At 46.5% G+C, this 7,731-nt stretch overlaps 1 non-coding gene across 1 annotated transcript; it reads left to right on the forward strand.

Annotated features, from left to right (window-relative positions):
• Positions 1 to 2,312: 2,312 nt before the first annotated feature.
• LOC146835199 (U5 spliceosomal RNA) lies at positions 2,313 to 2,428 on the forward strand. Its single transcript, XR_014960928.1, has one exon. It is a non-coding gene; the product is annotated as a U5 spliceosomal RNA (small nuclear RNA).
• The last annotated feature ends 5,303 nt before the right edge of the window (positions 2,429 to 7,731 follow it).

Genomic DNA, 7,731 nt, shown 5'->3' on the forward strand with positions numbered 1-7,731 from the left:
AACACAAAAGCGCCGTGATCCCACTTAAGAAAACGGCAAGGGGGCGCGAAAGTGAAAGTGAAAGTGTGGGGTACGCGACTCACCAGGCCCAGCCCACCGTTGTTGTTCACTTTGCCACTGGGTCGCCCCCAAACGCGAATCCGGGGTCAGGAGAGAAGTAGGCCGCAAACTTCAATCGGTGCTCACTCCGGCACCCGAGGTCCGATTCGAAAACGGGAAACGGGTACCACCTCGGCTCAGGCTCACCGACACAGTCCCCTCAACCAATGCAGGATGAAGACAGGATAAACGTAGGAGGTTGCGGAGGTCCTCGGGAGCCTCGCACCTACGCGGCCATCTTGGTTGCGCGCTAGGCTCCTCCAAGCGCTACTTTTCTTATCGCTCTGCTTGTTTACGTGCAGCTTGATAATTGGAGAAATGTCGGTTAGCGACTTTTCTCCAGTTATTTTGGCACGGAACGCCCACTTTGCATATCAGAGATGCAAAGCTAGGCGTTGTTGTAAGGGGCGCTAAATCAGCAAAACACACGATAGTGTGTCTTTGCTGATAAGGCGATTAAATTATCGCCGCTTTTCACCCAAAAACAGACGCAAAAGCGGCGATAATTTCATAGCGCCGCCTTGCTGATATGCCCCACTGTTTCTCCAAGTATTTTCTTACTTTCCGTCCATTTAATTTTCATACTCCGACGTTGGATTTGCAAGACAAATTGTATTGCAAATTTTCTTGAGATAGTGTGTTAGCAGTCGAATGCTGGGACACCTCTAAAAGCGAAAAACAAATGTATCTCTTCTTTCCACATTAGAACTAAGAATTAACAAGCATTGGCATAGGCAATTGGGGAGAGGATGTGGTCTGTCAGCTAGACTGCTGACTTTGGTGCTGGAAACCAGGGTTCGAGCCTCGGGGTCGCGTCCACATCCTGTGATTCTGTGCAAATCACTTAATCTCCCCGTGCCTGAATATGAAATATAAATACAGTGCTCATGTACAGTTCTCCAATACCTTCGGGTCGAGCTCGTGCTATATAAAAGATGCACACAAAAAAAAATAGGTCTCTCCTTTGGGACCTTATAAGTGTTAAGTCATGCAACAGTTGATGTTGTTGCACCAAGGATATTGTGCTGCATAACTAAATACATATAAGGTCCCAAAAGCGAGACCTATTGGCTATGCCAATGCTTGTTTTGTTTAAGTTTCCCTTGTCGTTGTATGTCGATTTCCCCACACCCCGCCCCGCCGCTCTAACTTGCATGGGCCACGCCTGAGGGAGAGGGGAGGAGAGTGCCATATTTCTGTAAATATAGCGCTCTTCTGCTGTCTGCGGGACAAACTAGTAAATCGGACCCCGAATGTGTCGTGTTCATTAGCGTGCTCCAAGGCTGGTGAGAGATACAAATACAATGGGTTACTAGTGCATCTTTCTCATAAATGTGTGTATGTCACGGTGGCGCTATATTCTGACCCACGGTGAATAATGGGCATTTCATTTCGAAAGATTTTTTCCTCTTTTTTTTACAGTTTTCTGTAGCGCAATGCTGATTGCTGCCCCGAGAGCATTTCAGCGCTTTACAAGAGAACCAGACACCTTCCAGGCACGAGGAAGAGTGACTTTCTCAGAATCCCCTGCGGTTGGGCGGAAGCCGTGATCCGAAGCTGGTCGTCAGTTTCAAAATGTGCATCTTTTGCTGCTGTTCTGTGGATGGGCCCCATTCAATGACCCTAAAACAAAGCTGTGGGAAGGGGATGGACTGATCCGGCGGTGACTGGGCCGGTCAGGCTCAGCAGACCCACTGCTGCAGGAGCTTGTGCTGCGTGAGAGGCGAAGGGCCGGTTTAACACAGCCAGAGCTGCCGAGTCTGCAGCAAGGGTTCGCGTCCCGGCTGCGGCTCAACAGCCTGTTACTCCTAGCAAATCACTGAAAGACGCCACGGGTAAATAATATATATCAACAAAACTGCTCTTGTGTAGTGGAGGTAGACTAATGCTTGTGTAAAGCGTTCTACTACCGAGAGCACAATTAGCGCAATGAGAGCAACATAAGTAAACCGCTGTTACACTCCCGAGGGTCACGTGTGACTCAGAAGCCTTGTCACGTGGGTAACTTTAGGGGTTATTTACATACCCACAATCCCCTTTTATTTGTAATCCCTTTTATGTAGTTGAATAAAGTTTACTACTTATCAATAGCAAAACACCCACAAAAATGTGTTTTCTAGGATATATTTTAGGTATCTGGTTAATTTTTGTCCCCACACTAAGAGTCCGCGGTGTTTTGTTCCATGCGGTCTCTCCCACAGCGATCTGTTGGGATACTCTGGTTTCTCTTCAAACCGAATAAATCTTTCGCCTTTTACTAAAGATTTCCGTGGAGAGGAATATTAAAGAGTTTCACTCAATTTTTGAAAGTTCTATCTCTGATAGAGCTGCTTTAAACAGTTAAAAAAAATAATTTAAGAAACTGAAATGCCAGCTACCGAAAGGTTTGAGTATTAGTACATATAAAGACAATATGGTCGCTATATTTATTATCTATGTGGGTAGTGCTGCGTGATGTAATTGCTATTAGTTTAATTCTCTATGAATTTGTCAGTGAAAACAAACCTTCAGTAAATTCTCCTGTTCGTTGTTTTATAAAGAGGCATTTTACGATTATTTTAATGCTACGTTTTTTTTTCTGGATTGACTTCAGGTTTAAGTTCCAATTGTTTATTTTAATGTCAGTGTGACTCAAATTTCAAATGTTTTACAGTGTTTACATAAATAATGCCAAATCCACAAAATGTAAGTTAGATGTTCCCTGTGTGAGGGTGGAACGGTTCCGTACTCCATAATAAACAAGCATTGGCAAAGCCGATAGTTTTTACCTATGCAAGAGCGGCTTTGGAAGTGTGTTTTAGCAAAGGGAGCGCAGCACATCGCCAAAATCCTGAGGGGAATCTTCGAGTGCCCCACCATGAGGGGCACCCTGAGGACAGAAGATGAAAGCCATGCTGGCTTTCTGATGCACACTTCTTCCTGTTGCCTATGTATAGGCGCCTCGGATGGGCAGAGTGGGTGAGTTCCATCCCCTACAACTGGTGCCGTGTGGTTCTAAAACAAAGTGGAAAAGTTCATCAAGGAGTTTGGTCTGGTGGCTGCTGCCCAAACCAGGGGACTCCTAAGATTGCCTAATGCCAGATCCTTGCTAAGGACATCAGAGAACCGATTGGCCCTCTACCATCTGCTTCAGCGGCCCACGTGTGGGAGAACATCACCTCCAATATCCTGGCCAACCACCAAAAAGACATCACCTGGATGGCCACCCCAGTATGTCTGCCAGTGAGAGCCTTCATGCAAGCAAGAGTGCTCAAGCGATACAATCCCTGCCTGAAAAGATGAACTGCAGATGAGGCATCCTACCATCTCTCCTGGGAATGCGCCTACGCCCGGGACCTGCTGAAGGACTTAAGCACGAAGCTTGGAGCATGGATACCAACATCACACATCACTGTGAACTTGGTAATGTATGGTTTGTTTCCAGGGAAACATGCTCTCGGATATTTCCAGGACTGATGGGGGCTCCTGTGCTGCCTTAAAGATGTTCTTCTGTTTTCCATAAATCGCCTGGTAGTAGGGACGAAGGAGACATCAATCCTGACCTGCTGGAAGATGATCCACAGCCGCCTGTGAACGATGCGGCACTGAACGGATCAGACGAAAACAGCAACAACGGCACCTGAGGGCTGAAAGTGTCACCCCAGCCTTAACTTGGGGGAGGGGAGGTCCTGGAGGGACTAATAACCTGTTTGTCTCTTTTTCTCTCCAAACCAGGCACTAGATGGCAATCGAGGAGAGGAGGATATGGATGAAGACAGTTGCAGTAAAAGTAAAATGATGTAAAAAAAAAGGACCTTAACCTCACAGCAGCACGCACTGGTTTGAACATATTACCTCCATTACATTTTTGAGTACACATTACAAATACAGGTGTGCAAGTTGGAACCCCACTTTTTGATTTCAAAAAAATGTTTTAGCCATGTTGTACACCAGTGTGGCTGCTGTTCAGCATTGCAAAGAGTTAGTGGTGTTGAGTGGGGTAGGATGGTGTGTGGTGGAGTGGAGTAGAATGTGGCAGTTTGGAGTGGGGTAGATTGGAGTTGCGTGGGAAAGATTGGAGTGGGGTGGAATGGAGTAGATTGGAGTGGGCTACATTGGAGTGGGGCAGATTATAGTGGTAGATTGGAGTGGGGTAGATTGGAGTTGCTAAAGATTAAGGGGCATATTATCTAGTAATGGCGATAATGATCGCCAACCCCAAGTTTCGGCATTTTTTATATCGCATCCTTTCCCGGATAGTTTACGCATTGTTTTCGACGTATTATCAACACGTTGGTAACATGCGATACTGTCTGGGAAAGGACGCACAAACGATCGCTAACCGGCGATAAGTATTAATGCGATACCTTTGCTTCGGCGGAAATGGATGTGTTAGTGGGATTTATATTGCAGCCAATGCATCTTTTGACCCATAGAGTGCCTGCAAACCCGGGTGGCCGCGTGACAAAATCATCACGTACTGCTGTCCACATGCATAGGACATATAGTGGGCACTAACTGCAATATTAGACGAGTACCTCCTGCTGCCACACAGGGAGGTAAACAATCTGTCACAATCATGTCTGTGATTAAGTTGAGGGAATCACGCCAACTCCAGTGACTTGGACACCCTGACGTTGTGACTTTGTGCACCTCTTTGATGTTTGTGGTTCTCCTGATGGAGATCTTGGCTACTCTGCCTTATGTACCTTCATGTATCAGCACCTTTAGTCAGGTTACTAGCAGGTGTAAAAATCCTGCGTTCATCGGTGTTTGGCGCAAATTTTCTTATCGCGGGTCATGTTAGATAATACGGCGAAGTGGTGTTAGCAACTTTTACCGTGAAATTTAGGTGAGTAACGCCTACCTTGCATGTCCTTAGCGATAATTATCGCTGGCATGCATGGCGATAGAAAAACCGGCAGCTAATGTCGAAAAGCTTGCGCTAACGCATGTTAGCGCAGGCTTGCTAATAGGGTGATAAAAATATCGCCGCTTTCTCGGCAAAAAGTGCAGCTAAAGCGGCGATAATGCCCTTAATAATATTCCCCTAAATTGGGGTAGATTGGGGGGGAGTAGGGTAGACTGGAATGGAAAGAGGTAAATTGGGGCCAATTAGAGTGGAGTGGAGTAGATGGGGAGATTGGAGTAGATTGGGGTAGTTTGGAGTAGGGTAGATTGTTGTAGAGTGGACTGTGGAAGATCGGGTGGTTTGGAGAGGAGTAGGGTAGAGTGGTGCGGAGATGAGTGGGATGGATTGGATTAGAGTGGGGTAGATTAACGTGGAGTGGACTGGGGCAGACTGGAGTGGGGGTGGGATAGATTGGGTGGATTGGAGTGGTATAAATGGGAATGGAGTGTGGTAGAATGGCGTGGAGTCAGTTAGATTTGGAGTGGATTGGGGTAGATTGGAGTGGGATAGATTGGAGTTGGGTAGATTGGTGTGCAGCAGAGTGGGATGAGATGGAGTGGGGCGATGGGAGAATTGAGTGGGGTGGATTGGGGTAGATTGGGGTGGAGGAGGATAAATTGGATACATTCAAGTGGGTGGATTGGGGTAGATTTGAGTGGGGTAGAGTGAAGTCGGGTAGATTGGGTTAGAGTGGAGTGGGATAGAGTGGAGTGGAATAGATTGAGTGGATTGAAGTCGGGTGAATTGGAGTGAAGTGGGGTAGATTGTGGTACCCTAGAGTGTAGTAGATTGTGGTGGATTGGAGTGGTGTAGATTGGGCTAGATTTGAGTGAAGTAGACTGGGGTAGATTGAAATGGAGTGGGATAGATTCGAGTGTAGTGGAGATTAAAGTGGGGTAGATTGGGGTGAGTGTGGTGGACTTGAGTGGGATGGATCGAGGTAGATTGGAGTTGAGAGGTGTAGATTTGAGTGGAGTAGAGTTGAGTGAAGTAGAGTGTAGTGGAGTAGAGTGGACTGGGGTAGATTGGAGTGGAGTGAGGTAAATTGGAGTGGGGTAAATTCAGGTAGAGTGGGGTAAACTGGGGTTGTCTGGAATGGAATGGGGTAGATTGGAGTGGAGTGGGACAGATTGGGGTGGTTATGAATAGAGTGAATTGCGGTAGCTTGGAGTGGGCTAGATTGAGTTGGAGTGGAGTGGGGTAGATTGGGATGGAGTGGAGTAGGGTAGACCGGAGTAGAGTGAGGTAGATTGGAGAGGGGTGGGGTAGATTGGGGTGGATTTGAGTGGGGTAAGGGGCATGCGTGGAGGGGTGTAGAGTGGAGGGGATTTGAATGGAGTGGCATAGAGTAGAGTGGCATAGAGTCGAGTGGCGTGGAGTATATTGGAATGGCGTGGCATGTGGTACAGTGTCAGAGTGGAGGGATGTAGAGGGGAGTGGCATGTCGTAGAGTGGAATGGTGTGTCATGGAGCGGAATTACATGATGTGTCGTGGAATAGAGTGGTATGTTGAGGAGTGGAGTTTCCTAGAATTGAGTGGAATGACATATAGGGGCATATTTACAAGGGCATAGCGTAGAGTGTAATGGTGTGTCATGGAGCGGAATGACATGATGTGTCGTAGAATGGAGTGGCATGTTGTGGAGTGGAGTTTCATAAAATGGAGTGGAATGACATATAGGGGCATATTTACAAGGGCATAGCGCCACAGAAACGTCACTTTTACAGATGCTCCAGTGGCACTATGCCCTGCTCCATATTTACAAAGCGGTGCTAGGCTACTTTGAGTGGTTTACGCCACCTTGTAAATATGACCCCTTTTCACGCATCACTTTGCGTGAAAGGGGCGTGCAATGGGTGCCGCTGTGGGCGCTTCCATGCCAAACCCATTGATTTTGATGCTGCCCCAGATTAACAAGAAGCTGTAAATCTGGGGCAGCGTCAAAAACAAATTCCAGTAAAACGAAGGTGTAAAAGTGGCGCAGCGACGAGAAATACTTTTATTTCTCCTCGTTGTTTGCTCTATCTATGTGTGCTGTATTCTGCAGCTCACATAGAAGGAGCAAAACACAATCAATGGTGTGCCTTCCTGCACAAAAACAATCCTTAATTAATGGCAAATTGTTACTTCTATGTGTGCTGCAGAATGCAGCTCACGCAGAAGTAGCAACTCGTCATTATGGATTGTTTATGTGCAGGAAGGGACACCTTACTGCACACAAACAATCAGCCCTGCAATGCAGGCACCCTTGCAAAATGGCGCAAGGGTGTCTGCGCTGGCGCTAGGCAGCGTTTTTTAGCAATAGCTCAAGGGAAAACACTGCTGCGCCATTTCCTAGTAAATGTACCCCAGAGATTTGTAGCGTGGAGTGGTGTAGAGTGGAGTATGCATGGTACGGTAGATCACTGCCATCACAGAGAACACATTTTCAATTTAAATGACTATTGCCATACAGTTTTACTGCGCTCTAACGATAATGTGTGGAAATGTTTTACAATGTGCAAAAGTATTGTCTTCATTATTAATTAATTAACAAAATATAATTTGCTATTGGATAGGAAGTAGTCGATCCTGTTCTCTCGTTTGGCACAGCCGCAGCACTCGCCTTATGAGATAACACAGACGAGGAGGTTTTGATAATGTTTTTCACTGAATTCCTTGATTTTGCAATGAGACCTTGTGAATGTGAATGTGAATCCATATTTGGAAAGCGTGAACTACTCACCCTTACGGGTCTCAA

This window comes from Triturus cristatus, chromosome 4_2, assembly GCF_964204655.1.
Source record: "Triturus cristatus chromosome 4_2, aTriCri1.1, whole genome shotgun sequence".
Lineage (NCBI taxonomy): Eukaryota > Metazoa > Chordata > Amphibia > Caudata > Salamandridae > Triturus > Triturus cristatus.